The sequence below is a fragment of the Stegodyphus dumicola genome, chromosome 9, assembly GCF_044657685.1.
Source record: "Stegodyphus dumicola isolate Sdum_Otavi_A_Nest chromosome 9, ASM4465768v1".
NCBI classification, from domain to species: Eukaryota; Metazoa; Arthropoda; class Arachnida; order Araneae; family Eresidae; genus Stegodyphus; species Stegodyphus dumicola.
In genome coordinates, this window is record NC_140776.1 from 91,259,507 (window position 1) to 91,277,236 (window position 17,730).

Sequence of the window (17,730 nt, forward strand, 5' to 3'; positions counted from 1 at the left end):
TCTTTTAGAAGAATTATATTGCTACTAAAACATCAATCCATATTTACTCTCCATGTAATAATTTATACAAAGCAATATTAATAAAATTGTGTTTTTTATAAAAATTTTAATTTGATGTTCCATTTATGGAACATTGGCGTGTAAAAGGTTAATTCTATTCGAGCATCCTTAAGATTCATGGAATGGTTCACTGCGTACTCATCCCTAACGTATGGCAACTAATTTCCGTATCCTTGCCCAAAGTCTCTTAGGATGTCCAATGAAATCATTAACTAAGAAGGCTTTTGGTTATTTAGGAATGTAGTGTTAAGGAATTTTTTTTTATAATTAAATGCACTTTGTTATCCATGTTCGTTGTACGTTAGTCCAGGATTTGTATTTCTTTGAGAAAAGTGAAAATAAAAATGTAAATCCTATTTATTATATGGTTTGTATTAGTTAGATTCAGAAAGAATCCATAAACTGATCTCTGGTACCCGAAATTCAAGTAAGTATTTGACATTTGCTTTCCTTTTACATTTCGCAATTAATCCTAAAATATTGCTATTAGAAAGTGGAATACCTTGACAGAAATACTTGTCGACAAGCATACTCTAACAAAGCAAAACTCATTCAGATTTTCTTCTTTGTATCTTGTGTATGCTAAACTGTCTATTATTGTATCATGCTTTCAGTGAAACTATTAGATCAAGATCTGAATCTGTAAGATTTGTATAGCTGAAAATATTTCATTCTTTTATATACTTATTTATTTGCTGTATGACAATGCATATAAAAGTATCTGAATAGGGAATGGATGCATTCAAAGAAGAATATTAAAGGGAAATTGGGTCGTACCCACGTTAAACATGGGTCAAACTATAAAAATTTCCTTGTAGTCAGCCCGTTTGTTGAGATTTCAATTCGGATTGAACTACCACCAATATTCGATGACTTTACCGCTCAACCATTGGTAGGGCAATGTTTTGCATTTGTCAGCAAAATTATGCACATGCGATACGAGAACTGCACACCATAGTTTAATCTATTTATAATTGCAATATTGGTGTAAACGCTAGAATAAATCAAAAGAAGTAACGCCTTCAGATGTTATTATTGCCACTATCGGGCTTTTAATAAAATATTAGCATTCATTTATTTATTCATTTAAAGCAATTTTCTTACTCTTAATATAATTTCATTAATAAAATATTATGCTTTTCATTATCCTTAAAGAATGGTAATGTGCAAGCCTCAGCAGAAATAAAGAAGAAAGGAACTCATAACCTCGAGAAAATTTGTATAAAGCGTAAATTCCTCATTTGCTTTCGGACATAATAGTTCAGTTTCTTGTTATTGTGTATTTTCATTATCGTTAAATTACACTCTATCAATTCTATCTGGACATTTTTGACGCATTTCATTTACACAGTGAAGTCGGTCATTATCCTGGAATAATTCACAGAGAACAAACACCACGTAAAAGAAAAAGAAAAACATTATAAGCGCATTTACAAAATCATGAGATTTTTATTACACAGAGGAACTTCTATAATAGTGCATTTTTATTTATGATATACCTAAATTTCCTATTTTAGTTGTTATGTCACATTCAAGTGTAGTCTTTTTAAATGTCCATGCTATGGCTTCATTTTACGAGCCATTTAAGGCAAACTATTTACATGTTCAACCATGCAAGAGGAAATAAAATTCAATTATGAATTGTTATGTTACCTTTTTTGTGTAGAAACATCAAAGAAATTATGCTTAAATACAAAGTGCTCAGAGACTATATATTCAACCATCAGATGACGCTACATTTAAGACAGGGGACCGCTCGAATATTAAAACTGGCTGTAATATGATATGAACAACAAGTATCACCATCATTCTGTGCAAGGAAGAATTTAATACCCTCTGGAGTTTTTTTTATTTTTTTTTTTTTTTATTAAAGAAACGTTCTGTTGTTTTGTGTTTAAATCAGTGTGACTTGATTACGAGATAGAGGAACCTTTCGGGAAAATATTCTTCTCCCTAATTCATACGTTGGTGTATTTAATTATGACAAAGCACACTAGGGCTATCTGCCTAAGGGAAGGGATGCCTTCGTGGAGGGCGTTTTAAGGGGAACTGGGTCGTATACACGTTACACATGGGAAAAACCACGAAAACACCCATGCAGCCAGCCCTTTCGCGGAATTCGAACCTCGGACTGAACTACCAGTGTTCAGCGACTTTACCGCTCGGCCGCTGGTGGGTATATCCAAAATTCATACGAAAAGATTCGTAAAAATTTTTAAAATACAGTTACAGCACAAACGATTACATGATAGATATTTAAAAAAATGTTTTAACTATCAACTTATCATATTATTCAATTTACTTTACTATAAACATTACTAAAATATCTAATTTAACATATGCATTTATTTATTAACCCTGTTAATAAATAAAGTAAGAAGAATCGCTTGTTCAGGCTTTAGTTAGTATCAACTTTCCCATGCGTTTTAGTAAAATGTATATTAATATGGAATTATTTCGTGACTATGTTTTAATTGCTGTATTGTTTCATTTCCGTTAGACACATGTGTAATGCAGAAAGTGTAAAACGTTTTATTATTTAGAGCTCCACTTTTCCGTCTTGAAATATATCCATCAGTGAATAAGTAATTCTCCAGACATTTTCACATTTAAAGAAACATACAGCAGTTTTATTCGATAACATTTTTTGTTTCCTTTTTTTCACTCATTCGCTGGGTTTAAAGAATAAATTAATCTCTCTTTGTTTTATATACAGAGAAAATAATAAACCTAGTTTGCCTAAGTAAGAAATTCTTGACTCAAATCATCATATTGGAGATATACACTTTTTAGAATTTAGGGCTTTTGTATGCATTTTTTAGAATTTAAGGCTGTCATTTTATTTTTGTTCATTAACAAATAAAAAATTAATATGCGAGTATATTTCGCTTAATATTGCTTTAATAACTTATATTATTGTATTTATTAACAAATTATCAGTTTACTTAAGAGTTTTAAAATTCGGAAAAATATCAGAATTTCTACATTAAATATGCTTAGAATTCCTGGAAATGAGTTTAAAAGGAAATTTGGAGTATTAATGACTTTTATGTATCGAAAAATGAGAATGTGAAAGCAAATTTTCCTTAATTTATTCAAAAATTATATCAATTTAAAATTTAAAACATTTTTATTGTCTTATACATATTTGGGTTGAATGTCCATTCAATCTTTAGTGCATTTTAACTCTTACAGCGCCAAAACATTTAATATGTGACACTGGAACTGTTATGATTATATCGTTTGTGGCTAACTGGAGATTTGCTGGATTCATGTAACTTGTATGTGCTATTATTACAATCTGCAATGACATGATTAAAAGAATACAGTTGTTAGTCACCCTAAATTTACCTGATGTGTATATATTTTCCTTTTTCTTCTCACAGCCTGGACTGCACATATATAGCACAAAGTGAACATCTTTCATACTAGGATATAGTATTTTTCATAAGTTTTTAATGATGTAGTGCAATCAGCAAAAAAACTTACATTTATTTCTTTCTAATTAATATCATTAATAAACACGACAGTTAGACAAATGAATTCATACCTTATGCTGAATTTATCAGAGATTTATAATGAGGAAACAAAATTAATTTTAATGCATTGCAAACTCTGTTACACAGCTGATGTGCGACGAAACACGAATTGAGTAATTGAAGAAATATGTTTGGAGGCAGCTGCCCCTTGATAAGTCTGTCTCCTTCCTCCTCAACAATTATTCATTTATGCATTTTTTAATTTCTTAGGATTAAATTTTTTGGAGTATTATATTTATTAATGGATTTTTATACCTGCGCTTATTTACATATGCTCTCAGAATTTAAAGGATATTGTAGATTAGTTCCCAGCAATAATTAAAATTTGCTTTTTACAAATAAATAATGTTTGTTAAATTTAAATTTCATTCCTTGCATCAATGGCGCAACAAAATTATTGAAGTTTAAATTAATTTTACTATGTATTCTTATGAAACAATTTTGTTAAATTATACATATATATACATTTTTCTTCTTAGCATTTCACTTATCAGTAGGTTAAATCTAGATATGGTTTACCAGGCCAATGAATACCCTATTCAGTTCCTAATTTACCAACAGAGCAGAAAATTAAATAGTCATAGGACATTTTATGAAATTTAAAATTGATGAAGATTCATTAAAAAAAGTAATAGAGCGGGACTATCATCCTGTATCATCTTCGGCTATAGTTAACTTTTAATATCTCATGCCTAGCTCTAGAAACCCTTCTAAAGCGAGTTTACATAATATTCATATACTTATGGGCATAAATAGCTTATGAAAAAACGTGTTGGAAGCGGTATTTTAAGCTTTTTATGTTTTGATAGATTTGATCTCGATGTTACTCTATCTGCAAAGTTGCTTCTAAAAGATAATTTGAGGCAAATATAGTTAACACACTGCTAACTATGCAAAACGCAACACCATGAAGGAAGCATCCATTAAGATGCGTACTTCGCTTAGGTCTAGATACACGCAAATCATGTGCCTCAGAAACACTACCTACAAGTACTAGAGAAAGGGAGAAGAGCAGGCTGCTGTAGTTCTGAAAAGTACTGTACTTTCATTGAAAGACATTTCTTCCAATTTTTCTTGGAAGATGTATAAAACAAGTTTTAATAATATTTTTCATTAGTAAACGCTATATATAGTCTTGTGACAATAAAATAATATTCTTAATGTCTGTCGATAAAATAAAAATATGCATTCAACTGTAGCTCCTTCACCAGTAAAATTTAGTAACTGTTACAAATATGGCAGAAATAACAACGTTCAGTTTATGCAAGTACGTTAATGAATTACAAGCTAAAGTAGCCCAAACATTGCGCATCTTTATTTGAAAACAATTTTTCTCATACCATTTTAGAATTTCAGATTAGATATAGCCCCCAAAATAACACCTGTAAACCATCTTTAAGAAACTTGTCCAATCCTTTAGCTCGGAAGAACTACGTTCTCCGTAATTTCTTCCTAAACAAAGCGGAAAGCAAACAACTCAACCCGATTTGACGAGCGAGTCGGCTAGCATAAAGTAAATGAGCAACAAAGAACGCCGAAACAGTAAAATCTGAGATCATCTGCTTTGTGTGGAACCAGTTAGCCTAGAAAAGTCGTTTAGAATGATAAATGCATCTTTCGAGCATTTTACGGCACGGTCTTTACGAGTTAGGAGGACAAGAAAAAAAAATGCGTCATAGTCTTCTCTTTTTTAAATAGCATTTTAAAGGTAAGTACATTATGCTATTCTCAGGTATTTACTGCACCTTATCTGCATAATTGTTCCTCATGCAGAAAATAGACTGTAATAAGAATACGAAAAGAATGCTCAGCATGAAAATCTGACAGTGAAGGGAGATAAATTTTGCTGCAGTTTCTGTACTAAAATATTTAAATTTTATTTTCATGTTTCTTTACAGCACTTTCATACAAGCAAAATAGTTAATCCTTCTTATATTTAAATTTCTAAATACTCAAAATCTATGTTAAATATTTTAATAAGAAATGTTATACTGTCGAGGGAGTTGAGATGTTATTCGTATAGCAGCTGTTTGCTAAAATGAACTTTGACAAAAGCCTTTTAAGTCAGATTTTATTTTATAAAAGTAAGCTCGTTATTTAAATAAAATATTTGATCACGAAAAATGAAACTATTTTTACCAAAAAGCTACATTTTTTCCCTTGGTGAATTGTGATTTAATAATAAGAATGTGAATTTTACTGAACTTATTGTGATTTAGGAATGGATTTGCATGCTTATAAGCATCTTTATAAAGCTTTTATCTTTCATCTTTATTAAATTAGATAAAAGAAAATAATTTACTGTTTGAATTTTTCATTAAAAACTGGGCTGAACATTTAAATAAAAAGCGTCTTACAGATGAGCTGGTGCAATTTTGAAAGTTTCAGTTATTGCTTTTTTAATTCTGAAATTTTTACTTTCGCATTCATTTACTGCGTTCATCTTTTTTTGTAAATTTTAATTAAAATCACCTGATACTACTTTAAAAGTTAGAAAGTACCTTTTTCCAGCATTCAAACGTAAAGTATTCCAATATTAATTTAAACTTGCAAAATTAAAACCTTCCGATATTAACTTCAAAATAATTATGTGGACTGAATACTCGACTGATTATTAGCATTATACAATTTATTTAGTTTGGAAAGCTTATTGATGCTCCCCATTAAAATATATGAATTTTCCCAAAATAGAAACATTGTAATATACTTGATTTCGCAAACGAAATGTTCTCATACCTTCAAATATCTTCATAATAAAAACTGGAAGTTATATTTTGATTCAAGACTCCAAAGATTAATCTGTAGCCCTCTACTTAATGACTTGTATCACATTATTTTAATTAGCCGGTTATTATGATTTAGAGCATTACTGTCAGTTCTTCATGCCGGTTTTATGCCAGTAAGCAAAATAGCTCGCGTGTATTTAAATTGAAGTTTTTAGATTCTAAAACAGTGCGTATTCTGCTTCTAGAGGCCATGTTACTAATTTGCTGCTATCTCAGATGAGATCTGTTGTCTTCAGCCTTGCATTACAGTTGCCGATATTTGAATATCTACGTCGGCTATATTGGGAGCCAACATCGCGTTAATTTGAATTGCACAGTCTTTAACTACTAGCTTATTTTAAATTTGAACTTAAAAATGATTAAAAAATTTCAAATAAAATTGTATTCAAATATTCTACAGAGGATGTTTATACATTTTTACAGCAATTTCTATATGTAATTAGAAAAAAAATTGGAATAAAAGCTTCCGACGCCGTCTTATTATTTGAAATGAGAAATATCATCCGCTGCTTTTCAATTCATTCGTTGCTCGAAATACTATACGTCAACAAACTGCGCATTGAAGGATGCGTTTTTGCGCCGTAAAAAGGGAAGCGTTCCTTTGCCGTAATTTAAAAACGTTGCCAAATTCGTGCCATTAAAATTTCTTAGTGCGAAATGGAACATTATTAATCAAAAAAGGGAAAACCGTCAACCCCTTCTTCTAAACGGAACGAAGCCTTCAAACGGATACCTGAAGAAGGTACGTAGTGTGTTTAATGTTTCTAAAGTTAAATCTTAAGAAGACAAAATCCGCTTAAGCAGAAGTTAGTTGAAAATCTTTAAATATATCAGGTAGCAACAATAAGTAAAATAATAAACCCAGATTTGCAGTTTAGAAAAGCTAAAAAGCATATTGTTCGTCAGTTTTCCCGACATATGGGTTCAAAGCAGAACAATTTGTAGAACCTTGTATGAAACATGTTTAGCTAGAGATAAATGGAAATGCATGGTGATTCTCGATGAAGCATCGACTTACCTAAATGATTGCAATAAAAAATATCTATTTATTATCGGAAACGAAGGGAAAAAAGCGTACAGAACTGGTTCCGTAAATGCAAAAAAAAGTTTCTGTAAGGAATTTATAATTGTCATAAAATTTTTTGGCAGTAATTTTTAAATTAAAAGTTAATTAAAAGTTAAAAAGTAAAAAAATGAAAAAAATTTTAAAATAAACACAACGTACTATCAAGAGAAAGTTTTATGTCCAATATTTACAAAAGAAATTCTATTTCATCATTCCAATATCTTTAAAATAGTGAAACTTTATGAAGATAAACCAACAAGATATACTTTGAAAAGCACCACTGCATTCCTTGAAAAAAATGAAGTGAAGACTGATATAAGCATAGCATATATATCTTCAAGGTAGTCCTGCAAAATACCCTGATTTTTCAATTCTGCTAGACTATTGTGTCTCAGTAAAAAGAACTCTTCCTAAGCAGAGCTCCTCTTAAACGTCTCGAAAGCAACTCCTCTGTTGATGTGAGCTCCTCTGAAGAGCTTCCTCTATTGATGGACTGTGGAAAGGAGTGTTAGAGGAATAGAAGTCAATATCCGTAGAAATTTTACGAAATGCACTTCTATCGTGGAAATCATTTTGCAGACCTATGGTGCAGAAAAAAAGGCTATCAGGTTGAAGAGTTACAAAAATGATCTTTACATATTAAACACTAATTAAACGGCTCCGAAATCGTTCTAAAATGTGTAAACACCCTCTGTACAGGGCAATGAACTGTTTAAAACTAATAAATTGTTTAAAAATAACATTAACTAATATAGTGGAAGTCAGACGTACAATTACTCAATACCACTGCTGTCGATTATTATTATTATTGTTATTTTTTATACAAAGTTTCATGACAAGGCAGTTTATTTCAATGAAAATTTTATCTCCTTTTTGCTATCCTTTGTAATTAATCTAACAAGGCAATAATACTACATATTCGAATCATAACCATACATACAAAATAAATATTACCTTGGATCTGTTTCTAATGTATCCTACATCACATTTTGTTTTTATGTTCAAAACTTATTGGGATGTTTGCGGCTAAAAGTTGAACTTTTTCTTATTCTAGTCATATATCCTTCCAATATTAATTTAAACTTTAAAATAATTACAAAAAATTAATTTTCAAGTTATTTATATCATTTGGCTTCTCAAATTGAGATACCAAATGATATAAAAAATTCGTCGCTGTAAAATAACTCAAAAAAACATAAACTACTCAAAAAAACATAAACATAACTATAAAGTAACTCAAAAAAGTTTTAACATTTCATAAGGCCCCCACAGAGAAAAACTTGCATCCAGTAAATTACTTATTATCCATTGAAAATGTATAAAAATCATAAGGTTTTTATCCAAATTCTCAGAACTATGCATCATTAACATTTTCAAGGCCAATTTAGCAAGTTTAATAATCAGCTGCTTAACTAGAAAATATCAAAAGCTAGAAAAATTTTAATCTTTTAGTTTATACTTTTAAATATATTGAAAATATTTTAAATTTCTCGTGCTAGCAAGTATAGGTAAATGACCCAACTCCGTAAATTCATTCTTAAATAGCTCCGTGATTTTGCGTACACCAATATGAAAGGATTTCTATTTCTATTACATAAAGCAACAAAAATATACAACATATTCATAGTGAATATTTTGTTTACTAAAAATACTAGAATTATAATTAAATTTTGCTGTATCGATTTCATATAAAAATTTAAATCTTGCGTTTTCTCTTAGCTCTTTTCATAAAATTATGTAATACGTGTTAAAAACTATGTATTTCGTAATACATAGCTAAGATGAATATTGAGGAGTGAATCCGAATGTTTTATTTGGACACTTTAATAGAATATGAAAAACAAAATCTGAAAGGTTTCAGATTTTAAATTACGTCCAAAGGGGCGTTTTCTGAACGTTTTCTGTGTTACCTTAATTTATTAAATATCATGCTCTTTGCAGTTAACCCTTTCCGACACGCTACCTTTTAAAGTCGGAGATCTGATAAAAAAAAAAGGTAGGCAGTCTAATTAGGCCTAGAGGAGTACACAAGTAAAATTTTGTGAAGGTGGCACTTATCGTTTTAATTCTGTGGGTGTGCCCAAAGTGGCACACTGATTGAACAGAGCTTCGAAAAGAGTGCTGAAACGAGCATTGTTGTCAATGAACTGACCGATGAAATACGGAGAAACAAAGAATACAGACTATCAGTCGTCCTACATTATCGGTGAGCCCGGTCTGGGCACGCCTAGAGTTCGCCGTTTGATTTTAGGCAATACTTCAAGGTAAAATTTTTAAACTAAGAATAAGATAACATAGAAATAAATATAACATAGAAATAAAAAAATAACATAGAAATTTCTTTTCAAACAATTCCTTTTATACCCTAAAAAAATCTGGAAGATTTCTTTGAAAAATGAGGGTCTTAAAAAACTAAACATGGCTAAAATATATGGACTGGTTTCTGCTGAGCTGCCATCTATTATAAATAAAAAAGGTTCAGAGTAACCTATAAATCCTTTTTTATTCAATTTTTCTGTGCGTACAGAAGGAAATTTTTAGGTGTGTCCAGATCGGACACACTGTGCTGCAAAGGGTTAAACCATAAAATTCAGTTCAATAGTAATATCGCAAAATAATTTTAAAATAAATAAATTTTTAAAATTTCCGATACACAGTTCCGAGCGCTGGAGATAAAAAGGTCTTTTTTCTCCCCGTAGAGTGTTGCCATTACTCGCTTTAAAATCCTTGAGTTTGTTAATCAAAAATTCGTTAAGTTTTAGAAAATATGAAGTCGATAATAAAACAAATTCCAAATTTCAAGTTTGGTCTTCCACATGCCCATATTCGTAGGAGTATTATGTCATTCAAAATTCGATGGCTCTATGTACCGTTGTTTTATCAAAATGCGAGAAATATACATGCATTTATGCATATTTTTATTATTTAATTTCTTCAAATATAATGCTGGACTCTAACGTTTGGTGGCGTTTGAAAAGTTTGAAAAGTGAAACCGACATTTATGGTGATTCAACGCAAAATCGCAAAAGGAAAACAATAGTCCTTCAGGGACAAAGCCCCTTTGGACTAATAATTCAAACCTTTAGGTCCAGTTTTTCACAGAGAAATTATAAATTAAGCTTTCACAAAGTATTTTTTTAAATATTCCTAACAAACAAGAAATCTTCAGTGATAGACAGCGTATATGAAATGAAAATACAAATTATGAGAATTAATAATTATACAAAAGACTTTAATATACATCAAGTTACGATGCTTAAATAAGACGAAAGGGAAAGAACGACCACAAAAATTAATGATTTTAAAATATTCAATAAGGTTAAAAATAAAATTCCAAAACTAATCAAAATGTATTAATTTCGTTGAACTATGTTTTAATTATCCTTTCATTAGGAAATCTTGCTTCTATTACCATACTTAAGTACCATTTTTGTTGAATTCTAATAACTTTTGAAGAAAGAATTCGAGACATTCGACTTTTATTTGTATTCATTGCATCCAAAACAAGTTTTCTCAATTCATTTCTTTTCAATAAGAATTTAAATGTATGCCTTTCAGCTGCAGTAAACCGTACATACATTCTATTAATCTTCATTCTAAAATAAGTGTTTACGTAATTCTAATTATTTGTCTTTGTTTTGTAGAGCAGGTTTCTTTAATTTTTAAGAAATAATTTCTTTTGAAAGAATTAATTATTTTTTAGTGTACTTGGCATGAGATAAAAAAGAAGATTGAAATAAAACATTAAAATTATTTTTTTTACGTTCCCATTAACGAAATACCCTAGGGTAAAACACTGCAATTTTTTTCCACTTAATCGTAATTAACTGAAACATTTCTCACAGTATCAGATTTATGGATTTCGTTTACCGCTTTCTCGGTAAACGTAAGTAAGAGTCAAACGTGTGCAATACATCGGTTTCAAATACTGTTTTTATAAATGCATAAGTAGAAAAAATGAGTAAATATGTTTTTCTGCTTTTTTAATTTTTTCTGATTTTTTATTAATTTATTGCATTAAATAAAGAAAATGTAATGTATCAATTAATTTGTCCTTTAATTTTTTTCATCGAAATATAATGCACTTTAATTTTAAATAGAAATTTACAATTAAATAAAAATTAAACAGAAACAAATGGATCTTTTACTTCTTTGCACGAAGTAAAGGAAGGATAAGAGGATGGGTGTACATATAATATATCCATCCTCTTACCCGGCTTGGTGAACTCTGCTTTTTTTTTTTTTTTTTTTTTTTATATACGTTGGTAAATTGCGCATTTTTTTACTTTAAAAGTGATTGAATTATGTTGTGCTCATATTCCGCTTAAGAATTTTGTGCCTTTAGTTAATCTGCATGCAATAGTTGCAGAATTGTGAACAATTTAAAATGTTGACTGCAGCTAAGCCTAATGTGGCGCGAAATTGTTTACATTTGAAACACTTAGTAGTATAGTGAATTAAATCAGTTGTTGCTCTAACTTGAGTGTCATTCTATCCAGTGAGACTGAAAGTAACTAATCTCAATGCATTTTCGTGCATTGAGATTTTTGACGTTCTGCCCGTTGGCAAAATTTTCGGTTTTTGTGTCTAATTTTAATTTAAAAAAATTTTTACAATTTTTAATGAAGATGTTTTGAGCTTTTTGTATTGCCGCGGAGTGAGAAATGATTAATTGAGAAATGCATACCTAATGAAATTCGAGGAAATAAGCTTAAATAAAGTGCAGCAAAAATTCTTATAATTTAATATACTGTACAAATAATGTGCTGTCCACGTGATATTTTTTTATTTCAGACTTTTTTTTTTCATCGACGGCAGTTTCTGACGATTTTACTGACTGTTCGTTGTTTTTTTACTGTATCTTCCTTTAGAAATGGCAGGATATTAAATGTAATATAGACAGAAAAACAAAAATCGTTCTGAAAACATTTTATATTTTTTGAATTTCTCCCAAAGATATGTTTTGATTTCTCTTATTTATATTCTTCAGAATTTTATATACTGCAGTTTTTCGGGTTTTTTTTTAATTTATTTAGATTCCTTCCAATTTAGCATTTACAGAGCAACAATATAAATATAAATTAATACAAGTATTTATAATTAAGCGTGTAAAAATACAATATTTTACCTCCTTTAAATTGAAATTTTTTTTCGATTAAATGCTGCAAATTGTAGAAGAATCAATTCCTTTATAGCTACCAAACTTTTGCATAACCAGATATGCATAAGTTTTAGATTCTCTATTTTTAAAAGATTTGCTTTGCCGAACATTTCGAAACAAAATGCGTATGTATTATAGGCACATTGTATTTTTTCAATCTATTTCATTGTGTTTTGTAAAAATAAAGTATGATTATTTTTTCCTTTATAGAACTCTGATAAAAGTACACTGCATTATTCTTGCTAAAAAGTCAGTATTTACGTGCTTAAGCACAAGAATTGACTTTGTAAGTTTGAAACAAAAAATTTCAACTCCATTCATGAAAATGTTTCATCTTTAATTTTTTTAAATATGCAAGCGATGCATACTTATCGAAATGAAAATATAATGTACACCTTTAAATTTTACCTTTAAACCAGGTTTTTGATTTCATGAATAAACGATATTTGAAAATATTAATGAAATACGTTGAAAATTCCCGGCCAGGAAATTGGGGAACTCTTAAAGGCAAAACGTTCATTAAGACGAAAGAGAAAAATAGTTGTATCAGTAGCTACGTATAAAAAGGACCCGAGAAATACGCAGTTCTGAAGAAATGATTTTGCTTGTATCATTAGCTGGATTTTACTTACACGGTGGATACAAATGGATAAAAGCTTAAGATGTAAGAGGAATGAAGGATAAAATTGCTTATTTTATATGATAAACAAGTATACAATGCACTCTTTTGGGAAGCAAAGAAGACAAGATTTATTTAGTCGCTTAAAATTACACTTAGCTTTTGATTATGTTAGTTGTAATCTGAATTATATTTTCAGTGACAAATGTCTGACACCCCCTTAAAATGAGAGTATAGAAAAAGAAAGATTAATATTTTCTGCAAATTTCATCATTTTTCGTAACCTCAGTTTATCTTATAGGTACTTAAATCTATGTAAATTCTATGTAATAATTTCCTGTGCTATTACTTTATATCTATTGAAAAATAAAGATGATTAAAAGCTTTGGTTTACTACTTTATGCTTTTTCTTAAATTTTCCCATAAGTTCAAAGTCAGTCAGATGATCTCTGTCATCAAGGATATAAGGTAATATTTTATTATTTTATTTTTAGAATATATTTTCCCTTGTCACAAATGGGATGTTTTGGATTCTTCATCTTTTGGAAAATTTAACCAGATCTTATATTATTGTATGCATACAGTGGCATATTACTTGCTTGAATATTCATACACGAAAACGACCCATAATTCCATTAACAACTGATCCAGGACCCTAGGTAGAAAAACATGGTCATACTGTTACATTCCAGACATCTTATTTAATTGTAAGAAAACTTATTGTCGTTTAAATCTTCAGCAATTTGACATCTCACACGTCAAATAATTATCAAAAGAGGCTCGACAGTAGTTCCATTCAACAGAAAATAAAATATTCTTCATCGGAAGATGTACCCGATCTTTATCTTTAATTCAGATCAAATGTTTCAGTGCTTGGAATTGAGAATTGTTTTATTATATGATCATTCCTCTTTTGACTAAAATTTTCTAAACATTCTAGTATTAATTTGAATGCCATTTTTATGTCATTTTTATATTTATTACAGTTGCAGAAGGACCATGACCCGTTTGAACTAGTCTATTGAGTCTATGAAAAATTTTGATGTTTTTCGGGATATACTTTTTTTAGCCCATTAGAATATATAAATATATACCAGTCATTAAATATTTGCTTTAAAATACGTTTGTTTTCAAACAGCTCCTTATCTATTCGTATCTCCTGCTATTTCACCAAACACCTTTCTGTTTTTGACGCACTGAAACTCGCTCTCATTTATATAGATGTGAATTTTGAGAGTGTGTGTGTGTGTGTATTTAATTATGGCAAAGCACACTAGGGCTATCTTCCTAAGAGGAGGGATGCCTTCGTGGAGGACGTTCTAAGGGAAACTGGCTCGTATACACGTTACACATGGGGAAAACCACGAAAACGCCCATGCAGCCAGCCCGTTCGCGGGATTCGAACCTCGGACCGAACTACCAGTGTTCAGCGACTTTACCGCTCGGCCGCTGGTGGGCCGTGAATTTTGAGAAATAGCCATGTTCTTGTTCATATAAATAAACCTAATGATGCATTATATACTGATTTCAATGTTAATATGCAGAATTAAAAATGAAACAAACCAAACTAAAACTAAAATGATAGAAACCAAACTACGCCAACCCATAAGAAACAACGTCTACTACATATACAGAACCAAAATAAGGAAATATTGCGACAGCTGTTTCACTATTTTTTCTTACTTTTGGTAGCTAAGCTTTTGACATTAAGAAATCCAGCCATTTATCTGTATTATAACATTTTGCTCATGTTACATTCTTGGAACCAAAATAATGATAAATATCATCTTATACTTAAGTTTGGTAATCTAAGTTAATCAAGGGTGAACCACGAAACAACTAATAAAAATGATTTCTAATATTATGAATCTGATTCTTATAGCAGGGTATAGTTACCCAGATGAGATCTTCAGTCCTTCACTAAGAGATCAAAGTGTCAATAGAACTTGTACCTGTAACTCAAGGATGTCTTAAAATGTATTGGTATGATTCAATTACACTCCATGTAGATTCACATTTCATTTGCTGCATGCGGTGGCTATGTAAATATTGATCGTGGTTAGTCGAATACTAAACTAATGCTTCCAGTATTTTTTTCAAACAAAACTCTTTCAATAACAATTCTCAGGCTCAGAACTCACTAATATGTAATATTTAATATGTAAATATATAATTAAATCTCAAAGATTTTTCTTAATATTATTAAATTTTATTGCAAAGGTAAAGAATAGATAAAATATTTTACAAACAAAACCTGTATACTTAATAAATATATTAAAAATACTAAACATAATGTATAAAGGAAGGGTGAAAATACGAAGCGATTTTTATCACTAAAATATAAATCTTGGTTTTCCATCGTATAAATAATCCAAGTAAAAACATGCAGTGCGGGAAATGTTAGACTAACTAAATCAGTTTTAATTTTAATAACATAACTTTTAATTTTCACTTTTAATAACTTTTAATTTTAATAACAGAACTCCATATTCATATGTAATTTTCTTAAATGGTTTAAAGTATGGAACGTGCAGTTCCATAAATCCCATTTAATTGAAATCGATGTACAAATTTTCGTTCTCAGTCAAATCCTCAGAAAACAGGTTGCATTATCGTAAAGCAACTTTCCAAGATGAATGATTATTTGCAGAATGACAAGGCGTGTTGGAAAAGAACAATGATCTGCCTTTCATCCATCTACAGACATACGAAGGAACTTTTATGGTTATCAAAAATGGAATGATTAATATAGCATGAAGCATTTCATGAAGGCGATACATACTACTATGCATCGAAGCATTGATAAATATATATTTCTCTGATGTCCTATGACAGGCTAAATCATTCTTCTTCTTGAGTTGGCCGGCATGTGTAGGAGTGTCGGTACTAGTATATTCTAAAGATACTTCATAAAGAAGAATATATGGACCTTGAAGATTGTACAGGAATATTCACATCTTTACATCCTTGTTAAACAAGAATGGACAATTTCAGTGGGTGTTATTGCGGCACATTTCTTGGAATATTTTTGAATATCTTTATATTCAAGTGCCAGTATAGAAAATTAAAGCATTTTTGGTATTTTATGTACTTTTCTTTAACTCAAGAAGTTTTATCAGTAGCTGAGTAAATAATACTACCAGTGAATTTTCTCGGGCTCCGCCCCCAGCGGCTGAACAGAATTATTGTTTAAACGCTTTATATTTTGTCGAAATGCGCAGCACGGATACAAGCCAAGCTCCCTCAGATTATCCTCCACAATGAAATCTCTATTGCATTATAGATCTTTAAATTGTTTGCCGCATTAAAGAATCTAATGTAACGGAACCTGATCGCAGGATGTTATTTGGCTGTGGTAGAATAGACAAAGTCTAGACAAGGACTTATAAAGCCAAGTCAAATGGTGTTTATGTTTCACCAGAAAAGAGTCTGAAATGGAACTATGTTTTCAGCTCCGATTTATGCTTCATATATAATTCACCAGGAAAGAACTTCAAAATGTAACCATTTTTTCAGTTTAGATTTATGCTTCATGTATTTATACTTTATTACCAGAGTACATCAAGCAACACTGTAATCGTCTTTAGAGGATTTTCACATATTTGACAAACGAGTTAAAAATTGTCGTAAGGGGTCGCATCACACATTTTTATCCGTTTTATACATTTTACATTTGTAGCAACCCGGTATGTATTACAGTGTGATGTTTTGTGGTGCCACAGCTATATGTTAGCTTCTTTTTATGTCACTATTATGTTTTTTTACATTTCTCTTATTTTTTTAGCCCAAAGGGTGTTAACCCAGAAGGGCTATTATAATTTCGTTTTGTTGTTTTGCGTTGAATCACTCTAAACGGCGTATCTCTTTTCAGATTGTTGTCGTCAAATGTTAGGACCCTGCATTATATTTAAAGAATTGATGAAAAATCTGTATAAATGTATGCGTGTTTCTGGCCCTGTGATAAAACAACGGTACTTAGAGCCATAAAAATTTGAATAATACACACGAATACGGGCATCTGGAAGTCCAAGTTTGGAATTTGTTTTATTAGCCATTTCATACTTTGTAAAACTTTAACGAAGATTTGATTAACAAACTCAACGATTTCAAAGCGAGCTGTACAAAAAAAAAAAAAAAAAAATTTTACCTCCAGCGCGCCAGTGTGAATCGGAAATTCTAAAGATATGCTGTTTTCAAATTTAATATTCAGGTAAGTATTTAGGTTTATTTTATGAATATAAAAAACTGCTTTTCGCTAATTTCTGTATGTATCAACATTTTCTGTACTTTTTGTTGTTTGATTTATAATAGTCATTAAAAGTAATCTTAATTTAAGTAAATTAATATACATTTTTCGAATTTCAGAATCGAGATGGCCGGGGGATAATCACCGAGCAATATTGAAACGGGTGGTATGAAGCAAAAAAAAAAAGGTTAAAATTCACTGCTTTAGTATAATTATCATATTCAGCAGTCTTATGCATCAGACCAAAAAATTT

General features: G+C 30.2%; 1 long non-coding RNA gene across 1 annotated transcript in view; it reads right to left on the reverse strand.

The window, feature by feature from the left end:
• Positions 1 to 7,624: 7,624 nt before the first annotated feature.
• Positions 7,625 to 17,730, reverse strand: part of LOC146995416 (uncharacterized) — a 70,751-nt gene continuing 60,645 nt past the window's right edge. The window contains exon 3 of the long non-coding RNA XR_015043214.1: positions 7,625 to 8,032. This is a non-coding gene — a long non-coding RNA (uncharacterized LOC146995416). The remainder of the gene's footprint in view (positions 8,033 to 17,730) is intronic.